The sequence below is a fragment of the Myotis daubentonii genome, chromosome 1 (genome assembly GCF_963259705.1).
Source record: "Myotis daubentonii chromosome 1, mMyoDau2.1, whole genome shotgun sequence".
Classification (NCBI taxonomy): domain Eukaryota; kingdom Metazoa; phylum Chordata; class Mammalia; order Chiroptera; family Vespertilionidae; genus Myotis; species Myotis daubentonii.
The window spans coordinates 148,046,703-148,054,558 of record NC_081840.1 but is presented as its reverse complement, the minus strand read 5'-3'; the positions used below and the strand labels follow the sequence as shown (position 1 = coordinate 148,054,558).

The following is a 7,856-nucleotide window of genomic DNA, read 5'->3' as shown; positions in this document are numbered from 1 at the left end:
ATCTAAAGTCAACATGACAGATGGAGAAAACACAAAACTTGTAATTTCACAATCCCTGCCACTATTTAACCTATTACTGAGTGTCTTCACCAATAAAAAATTTAAGAGAAGAAAAATATTATAAGACATGGTAGTTTAAAATATGTTCATAAAGCCCCGACCAGGTAGCTCAGTTGCTTAGAGTGCCATCCCGATACACCAAGGTTACGGGTTTAATTTCCCATCAGGACACATACAAGAATCAACCAATGAATGTCTCAGTGAGTGGAAATAAAATATGTTCACTAATTCTCTGACTGTCCCTTCAAAAAGTGGAGCCTAATTTTTCTCCCCTTGGGTTTGTGCTAGACTTAGTGAATAGCTTCTAACAATAGAATAAGGTGAGGTAATGCTGTGTAATTTCTGACACCAGGTTAGATTCTTGAATTTCAGATTTCAAAGATTGTGTGGTAATAATTACCTATTGCTTTAAACTGCTAAGTTTTGGGATAATTTGTTTGTACCAATTGATAACTGATACACAAAGATTGGAATAAAGGATATTGAATTCTCATTCATTGCTGGCAATATGATCACCTACATAGAAAATCCAACAGCATCAATAAACTATTAAAACTATGAGAGTTCAGCAAGTTTGCCTTAATTCAAGATCAACTTTACAAAAATAGTAAGTAGTCTTTTTCTATCCCAACAATAACCAACTAGAAAATAAAGTATCATTCTCAATAGTACAAGAACTGTAATGTATATGGGAGTCAATCTTACAATGACTGTACAATACATTTTTATGGAAAAAATATTAAAACTACATTAAAAATAAAAGAAGACAATAAATTGAAACATATGACATTCATGGTTTCTGACGTAGTATTATATGTTTCAAAATTCTTCCTCAATAATATATATATATAAAAAGCCAGCGACCAGAACATTGTAATGACCAGGATGACCAGTCGCTATGATGCCTGTGGCCAGTGAACTGCCCAATGGCAGAGGGAGGCGCTGGCCAAGCCCCTGAGGCCCTTCCCCCCAGCCGGCTCTGCCCCTGATTGCCCCCCCCCCACCTCATAGGGGGCAGAGCCACCCGTCCAACCTCCTGCAGCCCCTCCCCCCAGCTGGCCCAGCCCCTGATTGCCCCCCCTACCCCAATAGGGGGACGGCCTGGCTGGCCAACCTCCTGTGGCCCCTCTTCCCACCTGGCCCCACCCCAGATCATCACCCCCCCCCCCACGCCCTGATCAGGAGCAGGGCCACCGGCCAACTGCCTGTGGCCCCTCCCCCTCAGCCAGCCCCACCCCAATGGTCCCCCACCACCCCCATCAGCCCACAGCCCCTCCCCCCAGCCAGCTCCACACCCTGATTGCCCCTGCCACACCAATTAGGGGTGGGGCTGGCTGGCCAACCTCCCACAGCCCCTCCCTCGACCGCTGACCCTCGATTGGCCCCCCACCTACAGCCCCTCCCCATGACTGCCCTGCCCCCAATTGGCCCCCCATCCCAATTGGAGGCAGGGTCTGCTGGCCAATTGCCCTCAGCCCCTCCCCCCAGCTGGCTTGGCCCTGATCGGGCCCCCATCTGGACGGGCCCCCATCTGGACGGGCCAGCTGGCCAACCTCCCGCCATCTCCTCCTCCCAACAGATCCAGCCCTGATCCACCCTCATTGGGGCAGGCCCTCCAGACCTCACCCATGCACAAATTCATGCACTGGGCCTCTAGTGTATAATAAAGACAATAAAAATTCCAGCCAGATTTCTCATCTGCCTGGATCGCTTACCATCATCCATCACTGTGCCCTCTAAATACTAGACTCTACCTTTATCACTGGAGTTCCTCAGGTTGCCTTCAGCTGGGTCTATATCAATCCTGCAGCCCTGTCTCTCTCTCTTTTTGGTATAGCAAAGGTGGAGATTTATTGAAGAACAAGTACAGACTCCTACGTGGGGAAGGGGAAAAAATTTCACAGCACAGACTCCCACGTGGGGAGGGGGAAAGAGTCCCCAGCCCTGTCTCTTTTCCAAGTTTCAGCTCCCACCATGTGCTCTGGCTTACCTTGTTATTTACTGAGCTCCATGCCTCTGTTGTGGCTTGGGCTACGATAAGAGAGGAAAGGTTGGGAAAAAGAGGAAGGAGGAGGAGGTTAAGGAGGAAGAAGGAAGAGGGCAGAACAACATTAATAAAAACACTTGGATTCTGTGAAGATAGAACCCCTTTGAAGGCAGCTTCATTATGAAACCAAAGACCAAAAGATGTGGGAGGCTGATTATCAATTCATTTGAATGAACCCATGGGGCATATTGATTTGCATTAATAAAAACTGCTAAAGTGAAGACTTTTATGCAAAGTTTAGAAAACATTAGAAGAGATGATGCCAGAACTGTGTGGTTATTCTAGTCAATAGACCAATGAAAACAACATTTTTGTTGTCTTGATGAATGAAAAAATAGGTTAAAAATTATAAACTAGTTTAGATTTAGTGTGTGTGGTGGAGGGGAAGATAAATAAGAAACAGGACTCCATCAAAAAACACATAGGATCACCTAACCTGAAGTTCCTTTCATTCATTAGCCAAGAAAGGCTATAGTTGATGAGAAATGCAATAGAAAAAGGATATCCTGTAGCAATGTTTTAAGGAATCATCTGAGTGCACTGAATAGTCAAATGATTCAGCTCTGAAGGATTTGACTCAATGCTAACACAAATATTGGGTTCTCCCCTATAATCTGCACTCCCTCTAACATAATCACACCCCAATTCTCCTGACTTATTCCTAATTATACTTCAAAACTCAACTCTGATGTTAACAGTTGTGCAACACTTTCCTTTCTACCTTTTCATTGCACTTCAGTTTCCACTAATTGCCCCTCTTCAATTAATCCGGATTTCCCCCTTATAGATTTGTTACTCAAATGGGATTTGTTTATTCATCTTTTTCCCTACTAGACTTTGAGTTTGTAAAGGGCAGGAACCATGTCTTTAATTTCTGTTTCTAAAGACCCAAATCATCACCTTCAAGATAGTAGACTCTCAATAATATTCGCTCAATGAATGTATGAGTAAATTATGGTCATTGCTCTCCACAGAAAGAGAAGTAGATGTAATCTCTACAAAGCTAAAGCCAGATGTGAAGGACCAGTAAGAAGAATGAAATAATGGTGGGAAGTCACCAGAAACGGGAAGAGATGGTGAGTAGGAATTTAAAAATAATCAACAGACTCTGCTGCATCTACTACAAGAATGAAGACCATTTTCAGCAATCAGACTGTCAACATCCCAGAAAACGTAGACATCACACTGAAGGGATTTACAGTTATTGTGAAGGGCCCAGAGGCACCCTGCAGGGGGACTTCAACCACATCAATGTAGAACTCAATATCCTTGGAAAGAAAAAGAAGAGGCTCCGGGTTGTCAAATGGTGGGGAAATAGAAAGGAACTGGCCACAGCTCATGCTATCTGCAGTCATACACAGAACATGATCAAGGGTGTTACACTGGGCTTCTGTTATAAGAGGTCTGTGTACACTCACTTCCCCATCAGCATTGTTATTCAGGACAAGGGTTCTCTTGTTGAAATCAGAAATTTCTTGAGCGAAAAATACATCTGCAGAGTTTGAATGAGGTCAGGCATTGCTTGTTTAGTATCTCAAGCCCAGAAAGATGAATTGATTCTTGAAAGAAATGACTTTGAACTCTTATCAAATTCAGCTTCTTTGATTCAGCAAGCCACAACAGTTACAAACAAGAACTGGTATATCAGAAAAATTTTGGATGGTATCTATGTTCCTGAAAAAGGACAAGTTCAGCAGGCTGATGAATAAGATCTAAGTTGTCCAGTTATGGAAACAGCAAGATGCCGAATGATTTGTCACACTTATTTGTGATATTTTAAAGATGCAATAAAAGCCATGTATTGATTTGGGGGTGGGGAAATAAACAGAGAAAAATTAAGAACATATATTTCAGGCTGACATAGAGGGAAAGGCCAAGAAAAAAGTTGCACAATACAGATAGTGAGAGAATGTTAAAGTCTGTCTCTGAGCTCTGAGGAAGAACTTAAGGTGGGGGGAGAAGCCCAATAAGGATTTTTTTTTTTTTTATGCATTAGAGTCTGATCATCTCTCCTTAGGAAGACACAAACTTATTGGGACTTAAAGAAGGCAGTGCAAGCTTAAAGCAAACTCCTGTGTCTCTACATGGGGCCTCAGTTTCATAAGGAAGTGGGCATTCTCTACATGATAAAGTGGGGGGAAGAATTTAAGTTTTGGGGGAGAAAAACTTATGTTTGCGGGGAGGAGGAGGGAATGAGTAGTCAAGGATATAACTCTATGGAAAGAGAACTAGAGGAAAAAGCAGTTCACCAGCCAAGAGAGGAGCATGAGTGAAACGGTGAACTGAAATGTCTGGTTGGGTTTATGAAGTGTTGCTGTGGGGTTCAGTTAGAATTAGGGCTAGAGACCTCTACACAATTTTCAGCAAAAGCAATGAAAAATAAATTTTAACATTCTGAAATGGTTGGACTTCTTATATGAAATGTTGAAGGATGCCAGGTCAGAATATGATTTTATATGGAGTCAAACAGTCTGTTTGACAAGAGAAGAACTAAATCTGAAATATATATATATATATATATATATATATATATATATATATATATATATATATATATACACTTTTAAAACAAATCTATGAGGCATCACATATACCTGGAAAACTAAAGGTTATATGCATGTGTCAGCAAATTACACGACTTGGAATGTATCTTATGGAAATAATATACATGAAGATTTGCCTGTCATTATTTCATTAGAGAAAAGATATAAGGAAAATGAACTGCCCAGCAATGTGACTGGTTAAAGAAATGATGATGCATAGCTACAACTGAATACTGCCCACCCACAAAAAATTACATTGTAGAGTCATTCATTCATTTGGCAAATATTTGTTGATGTGGCCTTCAATGTGGCCAGTGCTTCCGTAGGCACTGATGACTCAGCTGAGAACAAGTACATGTTTCTGCCCTTCTGGAATTTACATTCTAGCAGAAGAGGAAGACAATGTGCAAATAAATAAATAAGCAATTTGATTTAGGTGTTGATTAGAAGAAAGAAGAAAGAAGGATAAAGATTGACCCAAGTGTAGAAGTTATGGCTATTTTATAAGGGTGTTCAAGGAGTCTCAGTGAGCATAGAATCAGTTACCCGACAGAACAAATGTGTCCTCTGGCCAGAAGTATTCTTCTTTTGGGAACCAGGATCTTTATACCTGAATAGCTTGGAGTTGGAAGGACATGAAGCACAAAATCTCCAGTGTGTAACTGTGAGTGATGGTGAGCAGGACGACTCCTATTTCCACCCGTTGGAAATAGATTCATGTATTCTGCCTATTGAGACACTCACCATGCAAGTATGTTTATTTAAAGGGAGCATTTTCAAGATGGTCCCCATCCTCAAAAGCACCCCCAAGGGGACACTTCAACTATAACTTCAAATTGTTCCATTATTCTATCAGGCCGGCAACTCCTGGGTGGTGCAATATGTAATATGACTGTGGATCCCACGGGTCTGTAGAGTGGGTTCCTTGGTCTGATGTGATGTTATTGGGGGTGGCGTAGAGTCAGATCAAACACATTTTATGCTTTCACATTATAGGCTTCTGGCTGAGATCCTGAAGGAAAATCCATATTTCGACCACTTGTCCCTCCCAGTCAAGATGAATTCTACTCTTTCTAGTGTAGAAGGTGCAAGGGGTCAACTTACCACAAGTGGCTGTTACAGACAGCTTGGGCATTCAGTAGCAGGAGTATATTGTCTTCGGTTGGTGAGATCATGTGGGGATCCCTAGCCCTAACACAGATCCACAGCAAAACACAATAAATTTCCGTTTCTTTCAATTCAGTTCAATAGACATTTAAGTTTAACATCTCTCTAGGGCTGCTTTCTTAGCTGGGGAAACTTCTTCCCCAGCCCTCTCCCCATGTATCCATACTCTTGCTTGCACACTCCTCCTTTGCACTCTTAGCCTCCATCCCTGTCTCAATGACTATGTTCATGCATTCACTGTGCCAGAACCGGGGTGATGACAGAAGCTGATTGGTATTAATTGGTCGAGTCATTCTGCCTACTTTTCCATGGTGGGTGCTCTCTGGTGGGCATTCATTGACATGTGATCCAAAGGTCTTTTCACTGCATGTTCATCTCCATGCTGACCCACATGCCTTTACTACTTGTCTCCTATCTCCCATTCTTTCTTCCTCTAGGATCCTGACCAGCTAGCTAAGGCATTTGCCACTGGCTATGAGTCTGTGTATATTCTAATCTCAGGCCACTCTCTTCCCACACAAAGTAGGAGGCCAGATACTACCCCTGCTCCTAATATCTACCATCAGAAGAATTTTCTGCCACCCCTGAGTGCATGGTAGTTCAGCTACCGTCCTTTTCAATTGGCACACACATACCATGCTGACACATTTATGATCCAAAGAGGACTTTTTTTCTCCTGTCAGTTCATCATAAGGAGCCATATATGAGCTGAGGGAGAAGGATGTGGAAGAGAACACCAGTGGGTGACATGGATGTGAGCCACCTTGTACAGCTTGCTTATGCTCTCCGGCCCTACTCATGCTTGATCCTGAATGTGCTACTTGCATCACGCGATGGTTTGTGCTGGGCCCACATCACCTTATGACTTACTGGTCTGATAGGGCCCCGCTCAATATGAGCTGTTTTGGTGGCTTGGCCACTTGGTGTCCCATGGCCAAGCATTCTCAGGACACAAGGTTGGAGCTGTTTTTTGAGTTATACAATTCTCCACTATAGATGGCATACTATTAAGAAGCTCAGGGCCTTGTGTTGTGACTCCTCCACTGGGGCCTGTCATAAAGTCCAAATGGTGTCCTTACCCACCATGACATCTCTAAAACCATAGGGTCTGCTAGGTTGTAAAACCTAAGAGGCAGGGAACCGTAGACTTGGTCTTCCTGCTACAGAACTTGTTCTTGATTTTACTCTAAGCCAGTAGCCTTTGTGTCATCTGATATGTGGATCAGAGCTGTATGCTCAGGTATATAATCTGCTGCCCCCAGAACCCAGAGGCCTGTGGGATATTATGCTTTCTCCTTTGTGGTAGGAGATGCAAAATACAGTAATTTGTTTTTAATTCTGAAGGGAACTAGTTGCTTTGCCTGCCATGCCCAGACCACTGCACCCTCAAACACTTCACTAAGTGGTCTGAAACTTTGTGAGTTTTATTGCTCACTCTCTGGAGGGCATGTGCCTGACCAGAAGATCAGCCACTTCTTGCTCCTTAATCTGATAAGCATTATGTCATCACTCTAGTGTATCAGTGTGATGCTTGGCAGAAAGTCCAGCCCATTCACGATTTTTCAGACTATCTTGTGATAGAGGATATGAGCATTAATGTACCCTAGGTCAAGATTATAAATGTAATCTGATGTCCATTTTAAATGATGTGTTTGATCCCCTTTTCTTAGAGAGATGGAAAAGAACATATGTGCCAAATCAATGGCCACATATCATGTACTCCATGCCTTGTTAATCTGCTGTAGTAAAAATACATCTGGCATAGCAGCTGCAATTGTGGCTACTACACAGTTGAGTTTGCAGTCCCCTGCATCCTCCAGCATCCATCTGTTTTTTTCAGGGGGGCAGAGATGATGGGGCCCACCACTTCAGCATCCTTTGGTCTATAAAGCTGGCTGAGATGTGACTTTGTCCTTGATTTATTATTTTGGCTGGGAGTGGATTGCATGGTTCATAGCTTCTCCTTGGCCTTCCCACTATGACAGATCTTATTCCAAAGGCAAAGGAGCCAATATGGGGACTTTGCCGAATATAAAGTA

General features: G+C 42.7%; 1 pseudogene; it reads left to right on the top strand.

Moving 5' to 3' along the window:
* Window positions 1–3,235: 3,235 nt before the first annotated feature.
* LOC132226925 (large ribosomal subunit protein uL6-like) lies at window positions 3,236–3,816 on the top strand (annotated as a pseudogene).
* The last annotated feature ends 4,040 nt before the right edge of the window (window positions 3,817–7,856 follow it).